We start from the raw sequence: 13106 nt of genomic DNA, 5'->3' as shown, positions 1-13106 counted from the left end.
TCAGATGTTTACTACTAAATTATTGTGGCCAAAATAATTCACAATAACAATATTATCCTTTAGATATTTACAGGAAAATTGAAAATAATACCAATAATAATATTAATGCTGTCAGTCAAATTCATCTTCAACTTTTTGGCAAATGAATTAAACTCAAATGTAAGTCAGGTGTGGGTGGGTGTGTAAGTAAGAACGGAATTGTTTAAGAAGCGTGTGTTATTAACATGATATCAGCTTTTCATTTTTTAAATGTTTTTCGGCCACTTGTTTGTAATGAACACAACACTGACATATCACCACTTTTTAAGTTGATATGTTGAACTTTGTGTCACCTGATGAGTCTCAGTGTTCCCTCTCTCTTTCAGCTCTGTGTTTGGACTCTTTAGCTGTCCGCTGTTTGCTGCTGAGCAGGTAGAGGACAGAGACCTGTTACAGATGTTTCTCTGAAAACAGCTGGATGAGAGCGACGAGAGTGAACCAGAACAGTGAAGTTGTGTCTGAACAGATAAACAATGAGCTGAAACTGCAGCAACTGAAGCTCGTATTGATAAATACAGGTCAGGTAACAGCTTCATAGCTTACATCAGTTAGTGTGAACAGCTGCAGTGAAACATATGACTGTATGAAACGTGGAAACAAACCACCTCGCGTCCGCTGCAGAGTAGACTGTCAGATTAGTTAGTTGCATCATGGGAAATGTAGGATCCAGAATGTGTTGGTGCCTGCTGTTTATTGTTTCGATACTGAATCACTGCTATGCCTCTTTAACTTCACTTCACATGGTTCATAATTCATGTTTATTTCATACCAAGTAATGAGCAGCTTGATCTGTCTAGTTTATTCATGAGTCTCCATCTGCCGGGTCATGCTGCTGCCTGAAATGATTTGTTGTGACATCACCATATACCCATCATCATAAATTCATCCAGCCTGTCTATATCTGTACAGCTGGCTGTAAATAACTGCTCAGTCCGAGGGCTTTCCTCTGCAGCTGAGGCTGCTGCTCTGAGAGAGTCCTGACGCTGCGAGCAGCCACAAATATTAGATGTTAGTAACAGATGGAACTTTATTTTGGACATTAGCTTTGTGTGTGGGTGGTTTTATGGCCATATTCTTTATGTGGGTGGGTGTGCATGTGTATGGGCGTATGTCTCTCTCTCTGTGTGTGTGTGTGTGTGTGTGTGTGTGTGTGTGTGTGTGTGTGTGTGAGGGATGTGGCTTTCGGAGCTCAATGAGGGAACATTTTCTTCAGGCCAAATAAAGCTGCCCATGTAAACTCCACATTCCAGAGTTTGTGGTGCGTCTGTCTCAAACTCTCTCTCCCTTTATTTTATGAAGGGAGGAGGCTGCGTGTGTGTGTGTGTGTGTGTGTGTGTGTGTGTGTGTGTGTGTGTGTGTGTGTGTGTGTGTGTGCGTGCATGCGTTTCCTAAGAAATACAATTTTGAAGATTTGCATAAGACTGACATTGAGTTTCACACACTTTCTGCTTACTGAAGCAAAATATAAAATCAGAGCTCGTCTTCTTTTCTCTGTGAAACTGACTCTGAGATCTGATTCTTCAGGAGCTACTTTGGCTTAGTGTATTTAAAGCTGCTGTTGGGACCATCAGAGTCTTATCACCATAGATACTACAAAACAACACTGACATCATCTTTTTACAAAATACATGTTTACTCCTCGTAGATACAGAAATTTAGAAGAGAAATTAAATGCAAAACATACAATATCACAAGTTCTTGAAAATATTCTTTAGCAGATACAATCTTTCAAATCTTTTTTAAAATCATAGTGAACCAACATCTGCTCCAGCTCTTCATATTATAGATAAACTGAATACATTCACTAAAGTTAAGCTGCAGATGAGTGTGTAGGTGACAAGATACACACTCCAGCTGATGCTTCAGGCTGTTTTATGAGAAAGAAAACACATGCAATATAACTGTAAGACCTCATCTTTGTTTACAAGAAAACTCAGTTTCTTTAGTTCCAGATGTGAGATTCTTCCACCACTGACAGTCAGCATCAGTGTGACAGATTTAGATGGAGTCTCTGTATCTCTGTCCCACCCAGCCACCACCAAAACCTCCAACCAGCTCCACAACAGTCTCCCAGCGGCTGCAGCCTGTTCCACCTTCAGGAGGATGCACTCACACCAGAACTCCTAGAAAGAACCACACACACAAACACATGCGTGCAAACACACGTTCACAACTCAATTACTGGCACATGTGCAGTAAAAGACCACACAGGGTGTTATCACACTAAAGGGGATAAAACTCTCCACTTGATTCAAGGCACTTCTTTATATATACCATCATCCACACACACACACACACACACACACACAAGTGCATCATGGTGCACTATCATACTGCCCAGCCCTCAACATGAACTCTGTCATTAGACTGCAGCTCAGTGGGGTTCGACATCTCACTCAAATTACACACTGAACCTCAGGAGGCCTCAGGATGATCCTGTGTTTAGCAGCACACTACACCGACAGAGATACAGAGCACAGGAGGGTGTGTGTGTGTGTGTGTGCGTGTGTGTGTGTGCGTGTGTGTGTGTGTGTGTGTGTGTGTGTGTGCGTGTGCGTGTGTGTGTGCAGTGAACTCAGCTGGTCAGATGTGGCTCGGCCTTCGAGGTCACTTGATTTGCGTAAATGGTTTTTGGGTTTTCCACAGCTGGACCTGGAAAAAACCCCAAACACCGGACCACAGCACATTAGAGAGAGAGAGAGAGAGAGAGAGAGAGAGAGAGAGAGAGAGAGAGAGAGAGAGAGAGAGAGAGAGAGAGAGAGAGAGAGAGGAGAGAGAGAGAGAGAGAGAGAGAGAGAGAGAGAGAGAGAGAGAGAGAGAGAGAGAGAGAGAGACATAAACAGGATCAGAGACTGAGCAGAGTCACTGTCAATAGGAAATGTTTTTATTGGACTAGATACTGTTGTGAATAAATACTCAATTTGAACTGGTCCATTTGTCCAAAACTTTATAAACCATTGTAAGCCAGCCAGCTAACAGTAGTTAGCTAAACTGTAACTTAAGGCTAAAGTTAGAAACTAGCCAACATTAGCGTTCATTCGTAGATACTTGCCACAATCTAATTCAGAAACTCTAGAGGTAAGAAAGTAAAGTTTACTAACCAAGATAGATAGTTAGCTTCTGCTCCTTATATTTACCTACAGTATCTCAATTTGCTTATGTGACGCACAGGAGCTGCTAATAGACCTTGGATGGAGAATTTGACATCAACACAACCATATCTGTAATCCAGTGTACTGTTGTTGTTTTTGGCGTCAAACCAGGACCAATTTTGGCCTGGGACATAACGCCACCATCCAACCAGTTTTTGTTGCCTAGCTGCTCTCAGAACCATCAATGTCAACCTCATGGTGCTCGAGAAAGTCAGGGCATTAACACAGTGAGTTGGGATCATCCTCAGGAAACTATTAATGTCTGAACCAAATTTCATGACATTTGATTCAATAGTTGTTGAGATAATTTCAGTTTGGACCGAAGCAATGGGGTGATGCATCCACAGAGCCCTGCAGCTGGCCTGGCTAAAGACTAAATATAGACCACTGGCTGCCTGTCACTTTCAGGGATGATTTTTAAATGTTACTCATAAGTCATCAGGTTCTCAGGCTCCTCTGTATTTAAAGGGGCCAAGGTGACCTCTGACCTCTGGGAGGAGCCTCAGATCTACAGGACTTGTGGCTGCAAACTAAAGCTGACGCAGCTTTTTCTCCTCGACTTTCCCACAAAGAAAAAAAAAACACATCAGTCACATCTTTAAAAAGCATCTTAAATCCATTTGTTTTCCTCAGATTTCTCCTCATTTTATAGTTTTTACTTTGTGGGTTTGTGAACTTATTTCTCCTTCTTCTCTCTCAGTCTTGTGCAGTCATTTTCCGACTTCTAATTTAAACGTGCTGTACAAATAAAGTTATTTGAATCTGATGAGAAGAGCACCTGTGTGTGCTGCTGAACGCTGCAGGAGTTAAAAGTCTTGAGGCCGGGTTTGGTGACCAGGAATGTGCCTTTTTTCTTTTTTTTTTTTATTGGCCTGGTACGTCCTGGCTCTGCTCTGCTCTGGTCTGGTCTGTCCAGAGTCTGGGGTTTGGCTCCGGCTCCAGGTCTGGGTGGGTCCAGACTGGTCTGGCTGTGTGTGGTTTAACAGGGTCAGTAGTTAGCGCTGGGCTGGGGCTGGGGATGCTGTGGCTTTGGCTCAGCGACTCACAGAGACATCTGCTCTCATAGGGAATGTTCACAGTAATGAGTGAATATAACTCTGCTGCTGTGAGACGACTGCAGCTGATCAGACTGTTCACTTTACTGTTGTTCTCCACAAAAACAACTTTATTTTAAACCGTTTCCTGGGATTGTCTCAGTTGTCACTAACTGGTCACAAAAGTGCACGTGTTTTCATGTGCGTGTTGGCAGCCTCTGTGGTTGTATCACTCAATAGGATTATTAAGTTTTATGGAAAACTGCATGCAGCCAAGGAAAAATGCTGAAGGCAATCAGCTCTGTTTATTATAAACACAGCCAATTAACAAGCAGCCATTAAGCCTATGTGCTATTATGTATCAGTGGCTTCTTAGTAAATGGAAACCATTGGTAAAATTATACAGTGAAAGTTGACATCTGGAAAAGAGAGTATTCAGAGATGTAGAGGAGAGTACCTGCTTCACTGTTCTGTAAAACACGTATCTCCAAAACATCACATTGGACATTTTAACGTGGGAGTCTATGGGGATTGACTCACTGTTGAAGTCATTAGAGGAACTGCAGGTTCTGGTTCTTTAGTGTTGGCTTCATGTTTCAGCCTTGCTAACCAAGCTAGCCAGCTAGTGCTAGCATTAGCTGATAACTTAGCGATTGCTATGCTAACGGTACCTGGCCCCGGTGGGCTGATGACCTGTGTCACCCTGGGTTAGCCCGTGGAGGTGTTCAGTCAAAGCCCAATAAAAAGGTGAATTTAATCGACGTTAATGTAACGACGTTTGGTTTGTGTTTCTCCATGTGACCCAGTTTAATTGATCTGCGTTAGTGTAATGCGCAGCGTTAATGTCAGTTAATACATTGTCCATCAAGACGTCGTGATAGTTCAAGTTAAGATAACGTGACGTTTACAAAATGTGTAGAGAAATATTTGTCATATAGAAGATTGTTCATTTAATACTCAAACCAGTCCTCAACTGAAGCAGACATTCATGCACCTGTCCTGACAGCTGATCGATATTTGTGATTAACTGTGATCAGCCGCATCTTAACTCAAGTGTTTGTGTTTTATCGTCATTTGAAAGGTTTCACTGTGAAAACTGAGTGATCTGTGCCAACAGAAGGAGGACCTCATGTACAGAGCAGCCCGTTAGTTTCCATTCATCTGGTTGAAGGGAGACTGCATGGACATCCTTAGTTCTCTAATGTGCTGTGATGATGATGATGATGATGATGATGATGGTGGTGGTAGAAAACCTCCCAGTTCATCTTCCTCTGATGAAATGACAGACTAACTGCTGATGAGTTAGTTTATTATTCTGTCTTCAGTATTCACAGGTTCAGTTTCTTACCTGCAGCTTCACTTCTGCTGTTGTCGACAGGTGATGGTAGCAACACTTTTAAGATCAGAATTTATAAATATTAAACAGTGATTAAGTGATGGATCATCTCTGGCACTGTCACCACCTCCACAGGTCAAAGTATTTACCAATTAACATCAGCATGTTTTTTGATCTTTCATTGTCAGTGTTGTCTTAGCTTTACTTTATTGGACATTATAAACTACATTAATTTAAACAATTGAAACACTGGAAACATGTATAACAGAATAATAAATGGATTAATTAAATACTGTAGTGTACAATTTACATGAAATAACAATAGAATAGAAACTAATACTCAGTTTGGAGTCATTGTGCAGGTGCACATGTCATGATGGTTCTCAGCTCTCAGTCATGTTCTTTATTCTGACAGAGACAGAATCATTCCAGCAGATGTTTTAACTCCTGTCATCAAGAATGAAATGAACTAGAGCTGAAAACTATCCGACTAACACTGAACCAAACTTAATATGAACAAACACGACACACACGTCCGCTGCTCTGCTCTTTAACAGCTCGTCCAGACACGACAGTTCACTGTAATAACGGGATCGTTTAGTGACCGTGACTTACCGACATTAACCCGCTGTCTCTGTAACACTGAGCTCGGTGACGTCACCTTCGCTTTGCAGAACTCATTTTAAAACACGTTATAACATGTATCATTTATTCATAAAGTCTTGTTTTTATTACAGTATATGCTAAATCAGGTTTAAATGGATGATTGCATCTTTTATGATCTGAAGTAAGTCATGCACATGACTCCATCCCATACATAAAGGCTCAAAATGACTGAGCTTGTAACGTGACCATAACAAATAATTCCAGTGATTGTAGTTGTAAATCAACATTTGTTAACCTGTAAAATAAATCTGCATGACAAATTCAGGTTCCTGCATGTGTAGAAGAGGTTTGTATTTGTTAAAGTCTGAATGTAAATTATGAACAAATGATCAGTGGTGAGGTTAAACAAAAACATGTGAAAAGAAGAAAAGGTTGTGTCAACAGAGCCGTTATTCATCATCCTTCTTAGTGTTAGAAAACATTTACACTGTGGTTTTACAGTTTAATGTTAGCACACATGCTAACTTCAACTATGATAACAAGTTACTCCTCACATATATGATATTTGTAATTAGCCTGTGAGACTAATGTAACAGCTGTGACAGCTAACCGTGTTAGCAGCATCTTCTCACGGCTCAGCCAGGAGCCTGTTGATGCAGGTGGGTTTACCTGGTGTCCTCGAGGACACAGGTCAGATCCCCCCCTCCCTCCTCCCCAGCTCCACCCTCTCATCCAGATATGGTTTCTTCTGGCTCCAAAAAACCAAGATGGCGACGTCCGGTAACCCAAACTCGAGGCTTCAAAATGGCAGTTCCCCAACCGAAGGGTGACGTCACGGCAGTTTGCCGCTTGGTCCGGACACAGTTACGTACTTGTTTCTTCCGCCAAAAAGATGATTTATTGATAATTTTCCCAACCCATAAAATACACGTTATCTTTCAATTTCTCATTTCAAACTCACCAGATTTGGAGATGCATTGTTTTTCCTGGGCAGCGACACATGCTAACTGTGGGCTGTTTAGTAGCAGGGCAGGGAAGTAACATGTTTGTTTTGAAAGTCGGTTCCAGTTTGACTCTGACAGATGAGTAAAACAGGCTCATACCATCCTATACATATAAATACGGTGTGTGGGAACTTTACGTTGGGTAACGAATGGATGCTGGAAGCAAAACAGGAAATAACACCCCCCCCCCCCCCCCCCCCCCCCACACACACACACACACACACACAGTTCATCCATCACACTGGAGTGGTCCTAAATGAGACACATGAGCCAGAGACGTGCAGCCTGTACAATGAATGGCTTCTTTCCTGTCTTTCATTAAGGTGCCTCTGTTCATGTTATGCTTCTTTGCACAATATAAATAATGTGTTAAACAACTACAATTAGAGACATGGATTTACAGTATCTACAGTATTTTCTTGGTGCAAATCATTCTTTAAAGGTCCCATATTTCACACTTCTCTGGTGTTTTAGTTGAAGTTTTGATCCATGAGAGATTATAATTGTGATACGTTCCTCGTCTCTCTCTTTATTTCCTGTCTTTTCTCCACTGCTGCCCAACGAAAGCATAAAACACTCAGAATGTGCACAACTGCCTGTTTTATCCTGCTGCTGTCTTCAGATATTCAGACTCTTCATTAACCAGCAGTAATAAGTTAAACAGTCATGTTCAGTAAAGAACAAAGTCCCTTCCTGCACTTGAACTTGTCCGGTTACAGGTGCAGAAAAACGACCACAGCAGAACCTGTAAAGCTTCAGTGTATCGTAACCACAGTGAAAAACAACACAGTGCTTTCAGACCCAGCACCTCACAACCCACAGCTCAGCAGGAACCAAACCCACATCCTCACAACATTTTTGTCCTCCACTGTTTCACCACACATTGATTTAATAAGGTCCCTGGGCATTAACTCTTGCATATAATCCAACAGAAACATTGATTTAGCTTTAAGATCCTTCTCTTCTGTTGACCCTAATGTAATCCACATGTTCCCAAAGTCTTTACTGTTTCTATGATAAACAAAATAATATTTTGATTTGTGGCATCAGTCCACTCAGAAATCACAAACTTTTTCCTCATTCATAAAGTTTCATGAAGGTTTTTGTGAATCAACTGTCAGTGTTCAAGTGACAAATATCAAACAGTGTATATGTTTATGAGACATAGAAAAAGGAGGTGAACCACAGCTGAAGCTGTTTCTGCAGCTACAACAGGGTGATTACAAAACTATTTACTCAACCTCAAAGAAGTTCACTCTGACCTTCATTCAGCCACGGCGACATGAAATTCACTTTATTTATTCACCTTCCTCTGAGGATCCTCCCAGTGGAGGCGGTGGCTTCCTGTGTTTGAAGTGTTGATCCATGAGAAGATATATTTGTGGTTTTAAGAACCAAAAACCATCTCAGTGTAGTTTTACATCTCCTCTCTCAGGCTTCTCTCTGCAGCTCTAGTAACAACAGGTCGGTGAGCCAATCAGAAGAGAGGAGGTTCTGAGCCTCTCTTCTGATTGGCTGACTGTTTTCTGAGTGATCCAATAAAACTAAAGCAGATTTCAGGTAGAAACACTCATAGAAACCAAATCCTGCAAGGTTTGGATGGTGGGTCCAGGTGGGCGGGGCTTGGTGACTGCTTTGTTGTGACATCACAAAGTTCCAGAAGTCCTGACGGCTGGTTTTAAGGCTCAGTTTCTGAATACAGGCTGTGTGCATTTCTCTGTGGACTGAGGCTTTGATACTTTCACAGTATTAATATAGAAGCTAGAGCTGATCTATAATCACACTACACATGGACACACACCTTTAGAGTATATGGGACCTTTACTAGAAAACATAGTCTGGCAGCAGTTTTGTTGCCTGTTGTTGTGATGAGATAGCTAGCTAGGTAGATAAATTCAACATTTTATAGAATGAATACAAAGACTAAATAAAGTATAAAATAAATGGAGTTGCTCTACCATGGCTGCAAACTCTTTGTTGTCTTGTTAACCAAATGTTTAGAGGAGCTACCTCCCTCCTGTTTTCATATTCTGCCTTTTATCGTCTTGAAAGTGTGAGTTTGTGAGACTATAAGAAAGTAAAGTCGTGTTTTAAATGAACTGGCTCTTCAGTTAAATGAAACAAATGCATAATGTTGAAGATAAAAAAAAATGTCAGAGATGCAGTGAAAGATCAGCCACGCAGAAATGTCTGTTTGACAGAGAAGAATCAGACAATAGTTTCTCTGTGCTCAGCTGTGCATTCACAAACAGCCAGAGAGAAACACTCAGAAGCTTTGTTCACAGCCTGACACTCTCAAACACACATTATGCCAATCTGCCAATGAATTCACAAAGGAATCCATCTGTGGGACAGTCACTGTGTGTGTGTGTGTGTGTGTGTGTGTGTGTGTGTGTGTGTGTGTGTGTGTGTGTGTGTGTGTGTGTGTGTGTGTGTGTGTGTGTGTGTGTGTGTGTGTGTGTGTGTGTGTGTGTGCTGGGTGGTGATGTAACCCAGGCTAGCTAGTCTAAACAGCTGATTATGATCACAGGAAAGTGATACAGAGAAACTCTCTCCTCAGTTTTTAGGTCACAGACTGATTCAAGTCATTTCTCTGGTTTTCAATTTTGTTTTACAACCAACAATTAGTTACATAAGACGACTAACTTTAGTCACTAATGTCTGCTCCTGTTGGTCAGCCCACCGCTCGGCTCCAGACTGAAATGTCTCAACAACCACTGGATTTGACTGCTGTTGAATTTTCTACATTCATGCTCCCCTCAGGATGAACCCCCCTGACTCCGGTGACCCTGTTTCTTTTCCTTTAGAGCCACCCGCAGGTCAACGCTGTCACGGATCAATATCTCAACAGCTGTTTGATGGATTGGCACAAAGTTTTGAGCAGACATTCGTGGTTCCCAGAGGATGAATCCTACAGATCTTAGTGATCCTCTTGAGTGTTCCTGTAGCTCCACCGTGAGTTTGGTTTTCAGTCGAAGCGTCTTGGAAACTATTGGATGGATCGCCGTGATATTTGGTTCAGACGTTCATGCTCCCCTCAGGATGAACCTTTTGATTGAGTTTAGTTTTAGTTTTAATTAGAAGACGTCACAACACTGTAAAACTACTGTTTCAGAGAGATTCTGACTCAACGGTTTCATCACATTGGAGGACAGAGTTTATATTTTACTGACAGCTGATTCTATTATTATTTATTTATATATGATATATGATTTTCCCCAAGTTTCTGTCCGACATTTTCAGTATCCTTTGAAAGTTTAGTTTGACCTGTGTTTGGCTGCGGAGCATCATGCAAAAACTAAATGTTATGAACTTCATGCATGGCTCGATTAATCTCCTAATGATAAAATTAGGGCGGAGAAATTAATAAGCAACAATTTTGATCATTAAAACTATTTTTTTTAAAAGCAGAAATGTGTGAAAAAGTTAATCTGGTTTTGTTTTTTCATAGAGAAATGGAAATTATTTTAAAGCAAATGTGTTCAACACAAACTAAAACCAGATCTGGAGAGTCCCTCTTCAAGATGGAGGATGGGGAACATGGATTTTATAGACCTGAATGATATGGACTAAATGAAGGCTTTGGTTTACCTGCCCAGGTGGATTTGATAAACTGCCAACTTTTTGTCCTCAACGAGCTTCCATACTTTTCTAATCCCCGTTAAACCAAACGTGATCAAGTGAAAACAAATGATTCCCTTCCTGCTCCTGCAAGACAAGAAGAGGGGGCGACACACACACACACACACACACACACACACACACACAGTGCATGGTTCCTGGGGGAGGTCCGTGCGCGCGGCTGGGTGGATTGCGCCACTCGGAAAATGGAGTCAATAAATCGGTGGCTGTGGGGCATTAATCGGGTGGGGAGGGGGTGAGCTGGTGTGTAGGAGGAAACTCCCACTGAACGCGCTCCTCCTCCCTCCGTGTATATTCACACAATACCGTCAATGAACTGAGCTTTTCCCACGTTTTCCCTCCAGGGGCGAAGGACCGTCTCGGAGTAACCCGGAGCTCCGCCGCTGCAGCTGCTGCATCTGTGTCTCTGAACCGCGTCTCACACTTTAATACATCAGCTATTACCCCCCCTCACCCCCCCCCCTCCCCGGTGTGAGGGGTGAGTGTGTGTTAATGAGCCGACTCATGTAGAAAACTTGGACCCGGTCAGAGGCTCTCGGTCCCGGGACAGCAGCGCCAGCAGCCGCGGAGGGATTAGGTAACCTGTGGTTGTTCAACACTGACTCCGCGTCCTGGGATATAACCTCACAGCTGACTGTGGACCGACTGACCCAGGTACAGTAGATTACACTGAAGGTTTCTACTAATAATAATAATGATCCGGCTGCAGGTCTGTGTGTGTGTGTGTGTGTGTGTGTGTGTGTGTGTTCCTGTGTGAAACCAGCTCACACACTCCGGGACATGCTAAAGTCCTGCTCTGAAATACTGCTGAAGTGAAAGTATGCAGTAGAGGAAGTAGTAAACACAAGTATTATCTACCTCGTCAGAATCAGAAAACTTTATTGATCTGAAATTGGGTGAAGTTACAGTTGCTCCCTCAAGAACGGAAATGTAACAGCAAAGACAGAGATTCAGAAATGTCCTTGTACCTGCTGCTCTGTCTTATTCTCACTTACATCTGAACTATTTTATTCTGTTTGGTAGTTTAATCTGTAAGAAAGAGTCTCTTCAATAAGCTGATCACGTGTTCTGTGAATGAAACTACTCTTTGTAAAGTGAGAGGAAGCCAGTGGCTGAAACATGTAGTAAAATAAGTAAAAGTTCTCATCACTTCAAACAAAAGTATCTGATCTTTATTAACAAAAAGTCTTTAAAGTCACATGAAGTGAGTTGTTGGTGAGGGTGGGGTTGATGCATCATATTGTGTGAGCGCAGTAAACAGTGGAGGACGCTTCACCGCTGTAAAAATACTGCAGCAGTAGTAAAAGTACTCAAGTATTTTCAGCTGGTAGTACTGACAGTATCAGAGAGATGTCTCATGAGAGTGACACGTACTGTCCAACACATCAGACTTCACCCAGCTGATCACTGATGATTCATCATCATCATCATCCTCCAAACCTTCTTAGAGAATCAGCAGTCACATGTGAGAGTTCCACCTGCTGTTACATGTTTTATTATTATTGTTATTATTATTATTGTTGTTCAGAGTGGAGGTGAGATAGTGGAGATCAGATTTTATAATTGATTACGACTCCAGCAGCTTCATTCTGCCGTTATTTCAAATTCACATGTGGACATTAAATAAATCTGTAAGTTTGTTTATATGTTCATCCACTTATCCAGCTGTTTTCTGCTGCTCATGCAGCTCCAGGTCCTGTTTAATGATCATCAATTATTCTATATTTATATATACAGGTGGGAAAATGTGACATAATGTCATTAATTCATGCACATTATGAGTAATTGTGGACCTCATCACCTGCTGGTCTTCATTCATATCTTTAATATAATAAGGCATAAAACATCTAAAATCTTAAACTCTGACTCGGTGCAGAAACTGGACGAGCTGTTCGTGTGTTTTCTGTGTAAAAACTTTATTCGCAAAGTAAAAAGTAACAATGACTTGAAATATCCAAATCGCAGCAGCTGCAGTTTTTTTTTTTAGATGAAGGTCAAATGTTTCACAACAACAGATCATAAATGAAGCGTTGTGTTGCCATGGTGACGCCTACAAGTCATATCCTCCAGACATAAAGCAACATATTTGTTTGTTACGTGACCAACACAAATCCCTTCATCATCTTCATTTTAATGTTTTTTTCAGTGAAAGTGAGATTGTGACTCTGATCTCAGCGTCTGATCGATTCATCTCAAGTTATGGATGTAGAGGAGAAGAAGTAGAAAGTAGAAGAAAATGGAAATACTACAGTGACGTCTAGTTTCACTGATCTGAGTTCTCCCTCTGAGTGAA

The 13106-nt window shown here is 41.6% G+C and overlaps 1 protein-coding gene across 2 annotated transcripts in view; it reads left to right on the top strand.

Moving 5' to 3' along the window:
* The window catches only part of fgfr1b (fibroblast growth factor receptor 1b), a 34499-nt gene that overhangs the window by 5871 nt on the left and 15522 nt on the right, over positions 1 to 13106 (top strand). Inside the window, exon 4 of one of the 2 annotated variants that reach the window (XM_056403499.1) lies at positions 11158 to 11467. The gene's annotated coding sequence lies outside the window, so the exon portion shown is untranslated. Of the gene's footprint in view, positions 1 to 10980; positions 11468 to 13106 lie in introns of those variants that run through there. The other variant, XM_056403500.1, reaches the window with a different exon arrangement.

Source organism: Seriola aureovittata, chromosome 18 (assembly GCF_021018895.1).
Source record: "Seriola aureovittata isolate HTS-2021-v1 ecotype China chromosome 18, ASM2101889v1, whole genome shotgun sequence".
NCBI lineage: Eukaryota > Metazoa > Chordata > Actinopteri > Carangiformes > Carangidae > Seriola > Seriola aureovittata.
This window is presented reverse-complemented; position numbering and strand designations above follow the sequence as displayed.